At 49.8% G+C, this 10,000-nt stretch overlaps 1 protein-coding gene across 3 annotated transcripts in view; it reads left to right on the forward strand.

Moving 5' to 3' along the window:
- LOC143276592 (uncharacterized) overlaps positions 1 to 10,000 on the forward strand; it is a 99,525-nt gene that overhangs the window by 55,824 nt on the left and 33,701 nt on the right. Inside the window, exon 1 of one of the 3 annotated variants that reach the window (XM_076581193.1) lies at positions 9,729 to 10,000. This exon is cut by the window's right edge and continues 850 nt beyond it. The exons of the other annotated variants lie outside the window; for them this stretch is intronic. The gene's annotated coding sequence lies outside the window, so the exon portion shown is untranslated. Of the gene's footprint in view, positions 1 to 9,728 lie in introns of those variants that run through there. 3 annotated transcript variants of the gene reach the window in all.

Below are 10,000 nucleotides of genomic sequence, written 5' to 3' on the forward strand. Positions count from 1 at the left end.
CTCAGTGTCTCGTAACCTCACGATCATGAACCAAGTCTAGCCACTTGTACGGTGTTCCGATCGAGTGATGCTGATACTGTTCTATCTATCTCTCTATCTATCTGTTTATCTATCTATCTATTTATCTATCTATCTATCTATCTTTTTAATGCATATAATAATCTATCACGTTTAAATGACTTTTGTTGATTTTTTGTTTTATTAATGATAATATATATATATATATATATATATATATATATTATATTCCAAGAAACAGTACATGATATGGTTTCATTTTATTTAGTGTAGTGTGTTTGCCCTTATGTTCTTTCCTCTTTTTTTCTTTTTTTTTTCGTTTCCTTTATTGTCCTCCGTGTGTCACGTGCCCTGATCCCAGACTTCAGAGGCAGCTGTAGACCTTCCCACATTGTGTTGAAGGGCTGTACATGGTGTGGACCTTCCCACGTTGTGTTGAAGGGCTGTACATGGTGTGGACCTTCCCACGTTGTGTTGAAGGGCTGTACATGGTGTGGACCTTCCCACGTTGTGTTGAAGGGCTGTACATGGTGTGGACCTTCCCACGTTGTGTTGAGGGGCTGTACATGGTGTGGACCTTCCCACGTTGTGTTGAAGGACTGTACATGGTGTGGAACCTTCCCACGTTTTGTTGAAGGGCTGTACATGGTGTGGACCTTCCCACGTTGTGTTGAAGGGCTGTACATAGTGTGGACCTTCCCACGTTGTGTTGAAGGGCTGTACATGGTGTGGACCTTCCCACCGTTGTGTTGAAGGGCTGTACATGGTGTGGACCTTCCCACGTTGTGTTGAAGGGCTGTACATGGTGTGGACCTTCCCACGTTGTGTTGAAGGACTGTACATGGTGTGGACCTTCCCACGTTGTGTTGAAGGGCTGTACATGGTGTGAACCTTCCCACGTTGTGTTGAAGGGCTGTACATGGTGTGGACCTTCCCACGTTGTGTTGAAGGGCTGTACATGGTGTGGACCTTCCCACGTTGTGTTGAAGGGCTGTACATGGTGTGGGCCTTCCCACGTTGTGTTGAAGGACTGTACATGGTGTGGACCTTCCCACGTTGTGTTGAAGGGCTGTACATAGTGTGGACCTTCCCACGTTGTGTTGAAGGGCTGTACATGGTGTGGACCTTCCCACATTGTGTTGAAGGGCTGTACATGGTGTGGACCTTCCCACGTTCGTGTTGAAGGGACTGAACATGGTGTGGACCTTCCCACGTTGTGTTGAAGGGCTGTACATGGTGTGGACCTTCCCACGTTGTGTTGAAGGGCTGTACATGGTGTGGACCTTCCCACGTTGTGTTGAAGGGCTGTACATGGTGTGGACCTTCCCACGTTGTGTTGAAGGGCTGTACATGGTGTGGACCTTCCCACGTTGTGTTGAAGGGCTGTACATGGTGTGGACCTTCCCACGTTGTGTTGAAGGGCTGTACATGGTGTGGACCTTCCCACGTTGTGTTGAAGGGCTGTACATGGTGTGGACCTTCCCACGTTGTGTTGAAGGGCTGTACATGGTGTGGACCTTCCCACGTTGTGTTGAAGGGCTGTACATGGTGTGACCTTCCCACGTTGTGTTGAAGGGCTGTACATGGTGTGGACCTTCCCACGTTGTGTTGAAGGGCTGTACATGGTGTGGACCTTCCCACGTTGTGTTGAAGGGCTGTACATGGTGTGGACCTTCCCACGTTGTGTTGAAGGACTGTACATGGTGTGGACCTTCCCACGTTGTGTTGAAGGGCTGTACATGGTGTGGACCTTCCCACGTTGTGTTGAAGGGCTGTACATGGTGTGGACCTTCCCACGTTGTGTTGAAGGACTGTACATGGTGTGGACCTTCCCACGTTGTGTTGAGGGGCTGTACCTGGTGTGAACCTTCCCACGTTGTGTTGAAGGGCTGTACATGGTGTGGACCTTCCCACGTTGTGTTGAAGGGCTGTACCTGGTGTGGACCTTCCCACGTTGTGTTGAAGGACTGTACATGGTGTGGACCTTCCCACGTTGTGTTGAGGGGCTGTACCTGGTGTGAACCTTCCCACGTTGTGTTGAAGGGCTGTACATGGTGTGGACCTTCCCACGTTGTGTTGAAGGGCTGTACCTGGTGTGGACCTTCCCACGTTGTGTTGAAGGACTGTACATGGTGTGGACCTTCCCACGTTGTGTTGAAGGGCTGTACATGGTGTGGACCTTCCCACGTTGTGTTGAAGGGCTGTACATGGTGTGGACCTTCCCACGTTGTGTTGAAGGGCTGTACATGGTGTGGACCTTCCCACGTTGTGTTGAAGGGCTGTACATAGTGTGAACCTTCCCACGTTGTGTTGAAGGGCTGTACATGGTGTGGACCTTCCCACGTTGTGTTGAAGGGCTGTACATGGTGTGGACCTTCCCACGTTGTGTTGAAGGGCTGTACATGGTGTGGACCTTCCCACGTCGCGCTGAGGGGTTGTACATGGTGTCAGCGGCCGAGCCGTGTCACGGGAAGATCAGAGGAGAAACAAACCCCAGCACGGCATTGTTCTGACAGAACAGCCGTGGTCATTAAACGGGACGTTATGGTCTGGCCGTCAGAAAGAAAAAAAAGAAGAGTGGTCAAGCTTGGAAGACAGCTGTTCTTTTCCACGAGGACTGGGGGGAGGCAGGAGCAGCAAACAAAACAACACACCTCCGCTCTTCAGAGCTGTGTGCCACTTTCCCGCGGTTCACCAACCAGTGGACAGACTGTGCCACTTTTCCGCGGTTCACCAACCAGTGGACAGACTGTGCCACTTTCCCGCGGTTCACCAACCAGTGGACAGACTGTGCCACTTTTCCGCGGTTCACCAACCAGTGGACAGACGGTTGAAGGGTGGCTGGTTGGTTAAGACAACCATCTGCCCAAACAAGTGTACGGGAGGGTCTGGGTTCCATCCCAGTCTCGCCCTTTCTCTCCATCATACATACCGAGCGTCTGGTCATTCGGATAAGACGATAAACCCGAGGTCCCGTGTGCAGCACGCACTGGAAAAGACCCCATGGCAACGAGTGTGTTGTCCTTTGGCAAAATTCTGTGGAAGAAATCCACTCGGATAGGTACACCAATAGATACCCATGCACTCAAGGCCTGACAAAGCGCGTTGCGTTATGCTGCTGGTCAGGCATCTGCCTGGCAGATTTGATGTTGCGCGTATGGATTTGTCCGAACGCAATGACGCCTCCTTTAGAAGCTGGAACTGAAACTCAGCCAATCAGATGCGCCATTAAAAAAGAAAGAAAAAAAAGTGGTTGGTCCCTGGCCTGAGAAGCCAATGAGGACCACTAGTTCCAGGTACAGTGGCTGTGGTTGACGTGTAGCGCCTTCAGCAGTGGTTGACGTGTAGCGCCTTCAGCAGTGGTTGACGTGTAGCGCCTTCAGCAGTGGTTGACGTGTAGCGCCTTCAGCAGTGGTTGACGTGTAGCGCCTTCAGCAGTGGTTGACGTGTCGTGTAGCGCCTTCAGCAGTGGTTGACGAGTAGCGCCTTCAGCAGTGGTTGACGTGTAGCGCCTTCAGCAGTGGTTGACGTGTAGCGCCTTCAGCAGTGGTTGACGTGTCGTGTAGCGCCTTCAGCAGTGGTTGACGTGTAGCGCCTTCAGCAGTGGTTGACGAGTAGCGCCTTCAGCAGTGGTTGACGTGTCGTGTAGCGCCTTCAGCAGTGCTTGACGTGTAGCGCCTTCAGCAGTGGTTGACGTGTAGCGCCTTCAGCAGTGGTTGACGTGTAGCGCCTTCAGCAGTGGCTGACGTGTAGCGCCTTCAGCAGTGCTTGACGTGTAGCGCCTTCAGCAGTGGTTGACGTGTAGCGCCTTCAGCAGTGGTTGACGAGTAGCGCCTTCAGCAGTGGCTGACGAGTAGCGCCTTCAGCAGTGGTTGACGTGTAGCGCCTTCAGCAGTGGTTGACGAGTAGCGCCTTCAGCAGTGGTTGACGTGTAGCGCCTTCAGCAGTGGTTGACGAGTAGCGCCTTCAGCAGTGGTTGACGAGTAGCGCCTTCAGCAGTGGTTGACGTGTAGCGCCTTCAGCAGTGGTTGACGTGTAGCGCCTTCAGCAGCGGGGCAGAACAGGTCGATTCAGTGTCAGTTTCAGCTGCTCCAGGAGGCGTCACTACGTTCGGACAAATCCATATGTCTACTCGACACCACACAGTGTAAGCAGATGCCTGACCAGCAGCGTAACCCAACGCTCTTAATAAAGTAGGGCTATGGTGAATGTGTAGGGTTGGGATGGTGGTGGTGGTGGAAGGCACTTTGCTGGGCAACAGCACCAACTAATTGTATTGTATTGTATTACTCTTTTCTTTTCTTTTTTTTGGTCACAACAGGTCTCTCTGTGTGAAATCCTGGCTGCTCTCCCAAGGGAGAGCGCATCGCTGCGCTGACAGCGCCACCCCCCCCCCCTTTTTTTTTGTCCTGCCTGCAATTTTGTTTGTTTTCCCATCTAAGTGAATCTTTCTACAGAATTTTGCCAGGGACAACCCTTTTGTTGCCGTGGGTTCCTTTACGTGCGCTAAGTGCATGCTGCTCACGGGAACCTGGTTTATCGTCTCATGCGACTGACTAGCGTCCAGACCACCACTCAAGGTCTAGTGGAGGGGGGGAGGGAGAGAAAATACTTGGCGACTGTGCCGGGAATCGAACCATAGCGCTCAGATTCTCTCGCTTCCTAGGCCATCAGTCCACAGACTTCTACAACAACAGAACAAAATAAAATGAAAAAAAAAAACCCCCCCCCACCTCCGGTGCTCTGTTCGTGCCCGGGTGGGTGGGTGGGTTGGGTGCCGCCCGCCGTGGTGGTGGTGGTGGTGCTCTGTGCGTAGCGCGCGGCGCGGGCACAAAGCGCGCGCCAGGTCCTCGGCTCTCAGCTCCTCAGCGCCAGCTCTCCTCCATGGCTGCTGCACCATTCTCCAAAGGAGCCCCGGCCGCCCATAAAATCTGTGAGGGCTGGGTTTCCTTTCAGCCCCCCCCCCTCTCTCTCTCTCTCTGCTTCGGCTCGTGCACGGCGGGGTGGTGGTGTGGGGGTCGGGGGAGGGGGGGGGGGTGTTGTCGGCATTGGGAAGCAGTCAGGCGGAACGGCGGCACTCTCTTTGAAGTGGGAGGTCGGGGGTCGGGAGAGGGAGTGGTGTGTGAGGAGGGTGGGGGTGTGGGGGTGTGGATGAAGTGGTGGTGACTTCTGCTGTGCTGGGGCTACTGCCACTACTGCTCGTTTGATCGTTTTGCTTGGGGAAGTTATCGGCTCTGCAGTAAAAAAAACAACAACAACCGAGTTGCCGTTTTCCTTTTACTGCCCCCCCCCCCAAGCCCCCCCCCTTCCCCGCCCACGCCCCTCCCTCCCTCATCCATACTGCCACTCCAAACGAACCAACCAACCGTTCTTTAGAGCTAGCTAGCTCTGTAGACAGGAATGTGTGTGTGTGTGTGTGTGTGTGTGTGTGTCCGAGACCCAAGCCCTGAACAACGACATTATTGGCTTTTCGCCAATAGGTCAAAGGCTTTTTTGCCAATAAGCCAAAGGCTTTTTCGCCAATAGGCCAAAGGTTTTTTTTTGCCAATAAGCCAAAGGCTTTTTCGCCAATAGGCCAAAGGCTTTTTCGCCAATAGGCCAAAGGCTTTTTTTGCCAGTAGGCCAAAGGCTTTTTGCCAGTAGGCCAAGGGATTTTCGCCAGGAGGCCAAGGGATTTTCGCCAATAGGACAAAGGCTTTTTTTGCCAATAAGCCAAAGGCTTTTTCGCCAATAGGCCAAAGGCTTTTCGCCAATAAGCCAAAGGCTTTTTTTGCCAATAGGCCAAAGGCTTTTTGCCAGTAGGCCAAGGGATTTTCGCCAGTAGGCCAAGAGATTTTCGCCAGTAGGCCAAGGCCAAGGGATTTTCGCCAGGAGGCCAAGGGATTTTCGCCAATAGGACAAGGGCTTTTTGACAATAGGCTTAAGGCTTTTTGCCAATAGGCTAAGGGGAATTTTGCCAATAGGTTAAAGGCTTTTTGCCAATAGGCCAAGGGCTTTTTGCCAATAGGCCAAGCTGCTTGTTTTTGTTGTTTTTTTTGCCAGTAGGAAAACATTCCTCAACGATGCCATGTCAACTCAAAACACCTAGTACAAGTGAACAGGCCTAAGGTACCCGTTGAGTTCACAAATGTCGACGTCCAAATTTAATTCCGAGATTTGATGGTAAATAAGTGAAATAGATGAATAAATGGTAACAAACAAACACAATCTCCATAACATTCAAGTTTTCAAATCAGAGTTCGCCCGAAGCCAAGGAATACATTATAAACAGTTCCATTCTTTCATTTCTTTATCAATTCCGTTTACAGTCATTCCTAAACGAAGCGATGACACTTTTCAGGCTGGCTGAAAAATTCACCTGATGTTAGCAGACCGCTGCAGAGTTCCGTAGCCATCTTGGCTATTACGCATGCGCATGTTAGAAACCGCGAGCAATGCCGAAAGCTATCGACATTGACAAAAGCAGCAAACATGTGCGGTCTTTCATATCTTCAGTTGCTACAACCAAACGTTGTACAATGAAGTGCCATCGCATGCACAATAAGAAAACCAAAATACGAAGCAAAAAGTTTGGCACGTTCTGCCTCTTTCGGCCACCTATGTTGCTCGCAGTTTTTGGAGAGCCAATCAACTTCGAGAACACAGTTCATGTAACGCGCCTCTACAGGTCGTGTAAGCACGGGACTCTCCAGGTCTGATCCTTCATGAAGGGATAGCCCCATTCCAGACTGGTTAGAAATCCACTGGTCACAGCGCACCACTGCGGTAAAAGTTGGGTCGGTTGGTTTAAGTAATGTGTAATTGTTCAACAGTAAAATTGTTCAGCTTATTTATCACCATTGTTGTCTTATTTATTTATTTATTTTTTATTATTATCATTTTATTAGTATTACTATTATTATTACTACTACCTTTTTCTATATTATAATTATTATTCATTATTTATTTATTTATTTATTTATTTATGTAAGCTTATCTATTATTTATTCCCCCGTTTTTTTTGTTTTTTTTTAAATTTTTTTTTTATCAAGGCCTGACTAAGCGCGTTGGGTTACGCTGCTGGTCAGGCATCTGCTTAGCAGATGTGGTGTAGCGTATATGGTTTGTCCGAACGCAGTGACGCCTCCTTGAGCTACTGAAACTGAAACTGAAACTGTTCAACAGTACACATGATTACACTGTAAACAATGACACAAGAGCATCAACAAGCTTAAAGCTTATACTGTGCTTGGGTCGGTTAATAAACATGGCTCTGCATGACGGAGCATGCCAGGCAGACATGCAGACAGACATACACAGGAGACAGACTGACTTATGGACAGACATGCAGACAGACTTATGCAGGAGACAGACTTGCCCATAGACAGACATGCAGACAGACATACACAGGAGACAGACTGACTTATGGACAGACATGCAGACAGACTTGCCCATAGACAGACATGCAGACAGACTTGCCCATAGACAGACATGCAGACAGACATACACAGGAGACAGACTGACTTATGGACAGACATGCAGACAGACTTGCCCATAGACAGACATGCAGACAGACTTGCCCATAGACAGACATGCAGACAGACTTGTCCATAGACAGACATGCAGACAGACATACACAGGAGACAGACTGACTTATGGACAGACATGCAGACAGACTTGCCCATAGACAGACATGCAGACAGACTTGCCCATAGACAGACATGCAGACAGACTTGTCCATAGACAGACATGCAGACAGACATACGCAGGAGACAGACTGACTTATGGACAGACATCCAGACAGACTTGCCCATCCTGATCACTCTCACTTCTCGTGCCGGCATAGTTTATTTATTCATTTATCTATTTGTTTATTCATTCATTTATTTATTTATTTATTCATTCATAATGATGATTATATTATCATTATCAGAAGTAGTAGTAGCAGCAGCAGCAGCAGTAGCAGTAGTAGTATCATTATCATTCTTATCATTTTATAACGGCTTCTCTCATATTCTGGTTTGGAAATCACGTTCTTTCCAGCTGTCAGTACAACTGTCAGCACTTCAGATTCCTCTAACATGTCAAGAGGGGGTGGGGGTGGGGGGTGGGGGGGGTGGGGGGGTTGGGTCCATCAGAACGGGAGCTGCCTTTCTGCTCAGCATCAGTGACCACTGTCTTCTGAATGGCTTGGAAGCCCAGGTCGAGTTGAGAGAAAAGTCAGACAACATTGCCAGTAAAGCAAATTGTTTTTGAACAAAGTTAAAGCACCGTGAAAGCTTTTTTGTCACGCTTTTCTCCACCTTCTTTTGGTCGTTGCACTTATAAAACATGTACAGTCACTGAGAAAAAAATACAATAAACAATAACAAAAACAAAAGCCAACAACAACAACAACAAAAAACAAACAAACCCCCCAAAAACACCCAAAACAACAACTAAAAAACCAACGACAACAACAACTAACGAATTCAACAAACAAATGAATGAGGATTTGTTTCATTTGTCTGGATACAAAGTGCATGAATACAGTTCAAAGACTTTTTTTCAAATTGTTTGCAGACGAAACGATTGGTAGGCATGATGATGCCCCGAGGTTTAGGCTGATGTCACCAGTCACTAGTGGGTGAGTGAAAACTGGGTCGATGACAGCTGCCTAGCTGTAACTTTCCAACACGGCGACAGCTGCCACTAACAATACAAGCACCCAGCCCTCTAGTCTGTTCCAACACCCTTTCTCCACACCTCCAGGTTTGTCATTGATGTTGCCGACCAGTGTGGTTGAAGTACAGGCCAGCAGCCCATGGCCATTCACAACTGAAAACGGGCTACTGGCTCCTTCTTGGGTTATTTATGACCTGGTGTGTTTTTTTTTCTTTCTTTTTTTTCCCGCGTGATTGGCAGGTTTCTTGATGAACCGTCTCGAGCCGACTGCTCTGCCCCGGACGTTAAATGCTCGGACGTGATATGAGTCATGTAGCGGTGTCGTATCGGTGTTTAACACCTCCCTTCAACCCCACACCACCCCCACCCCTCCCTGTTTTTAACTCCTTTTTTTTTTTAACAAGCTACATAGGGCTGTAAAGGCCCTGAAGGGCTGAGCGTTTATCAGGGCCATCTATCTTACACCGCCGAGGGGCCGGTTGTCGGTGATAGGCCGTCAGTATGGATTGGCACGTCACGTCACGGCACTGCCCGTATCCACACGCTCATTGGCTGACACAGATCACGTGCAGGCTGTCAACCTCACTGCCCTCCTTTTCCTCATTCCCCCCCCCCAGGCCCCCCCCTCCCCCCCGCCGTTCATCTGCCTTGCTGGGAGAGGTTGGGTGTGGGAAGTGGATGTCCGTGAAGTGGAAGGGGTGGGGGAATGAGTGGAGGAAGAGGGGGGTGGGGGGGGGGGGGGGGCGAGGGGGGGGGGAGTGGCGTGAGAGGGTGGGGGAGGCGGAGGGGGGGACAGCGGAGGTGTGTGGTTTGCAGGGCTGGGAAAGGAGTGGGCGTGGAGGGGGGATGGGGGAGGAGGTTGGAAGCGAGCCTTACAGTCCTGTTTCACCAGTTCGTGGCAGCGAGCACATGCCAGTGCAAGTGAAGTTGTGCAGTATGTGTATGTGTGTGCCCCAGCTATCTGCCTGACTGACGACCCAAGGTGTGTGTGTGTGTGTGTGTGTGTGTGTGTAGCAGGAGACATCACGCATCGTCCTCAGGACCTGAGAACCTGGCAATAATTCAATCATCATGACATTGCCACTGTCACCATTCCGTTGGCAGGAACTCGTTTGTTCCAGGTCTAGTTTGGACGACGTTTGTGTGCAAGCCTCTTCGTCAGCTTAGCGGTTCAGCTCAGTAGTGGTCCGTACCCGTTCTCAGACAGTACTGGACAGGATGTGTAGCTCATGGTTTACGACCGATGGACGAGTTCAAAGGACACACTTCTGTAGCAGCAGCATCACTTGTGGTTGTAGTAGTAGGCTCGGGGTCTCTAGCAGATGTGATGTAGTGTATA

This window comes from Babylonia areolata, chromosome 32 (assembly GCF_041734735.1).
Source record: "Babylonia areolata isolate BAREFJ2019XMU chromosome 32, ASM4173473v1, whole genome shotgun sequence".
NCBI classification, from domain to species: domain Eukaryota; kingdom Metazoa; phylum Mollusca; class Gastropoda; order Neogastropoda; family Buccinidae; genus Babylonia; species Babylonia areolata.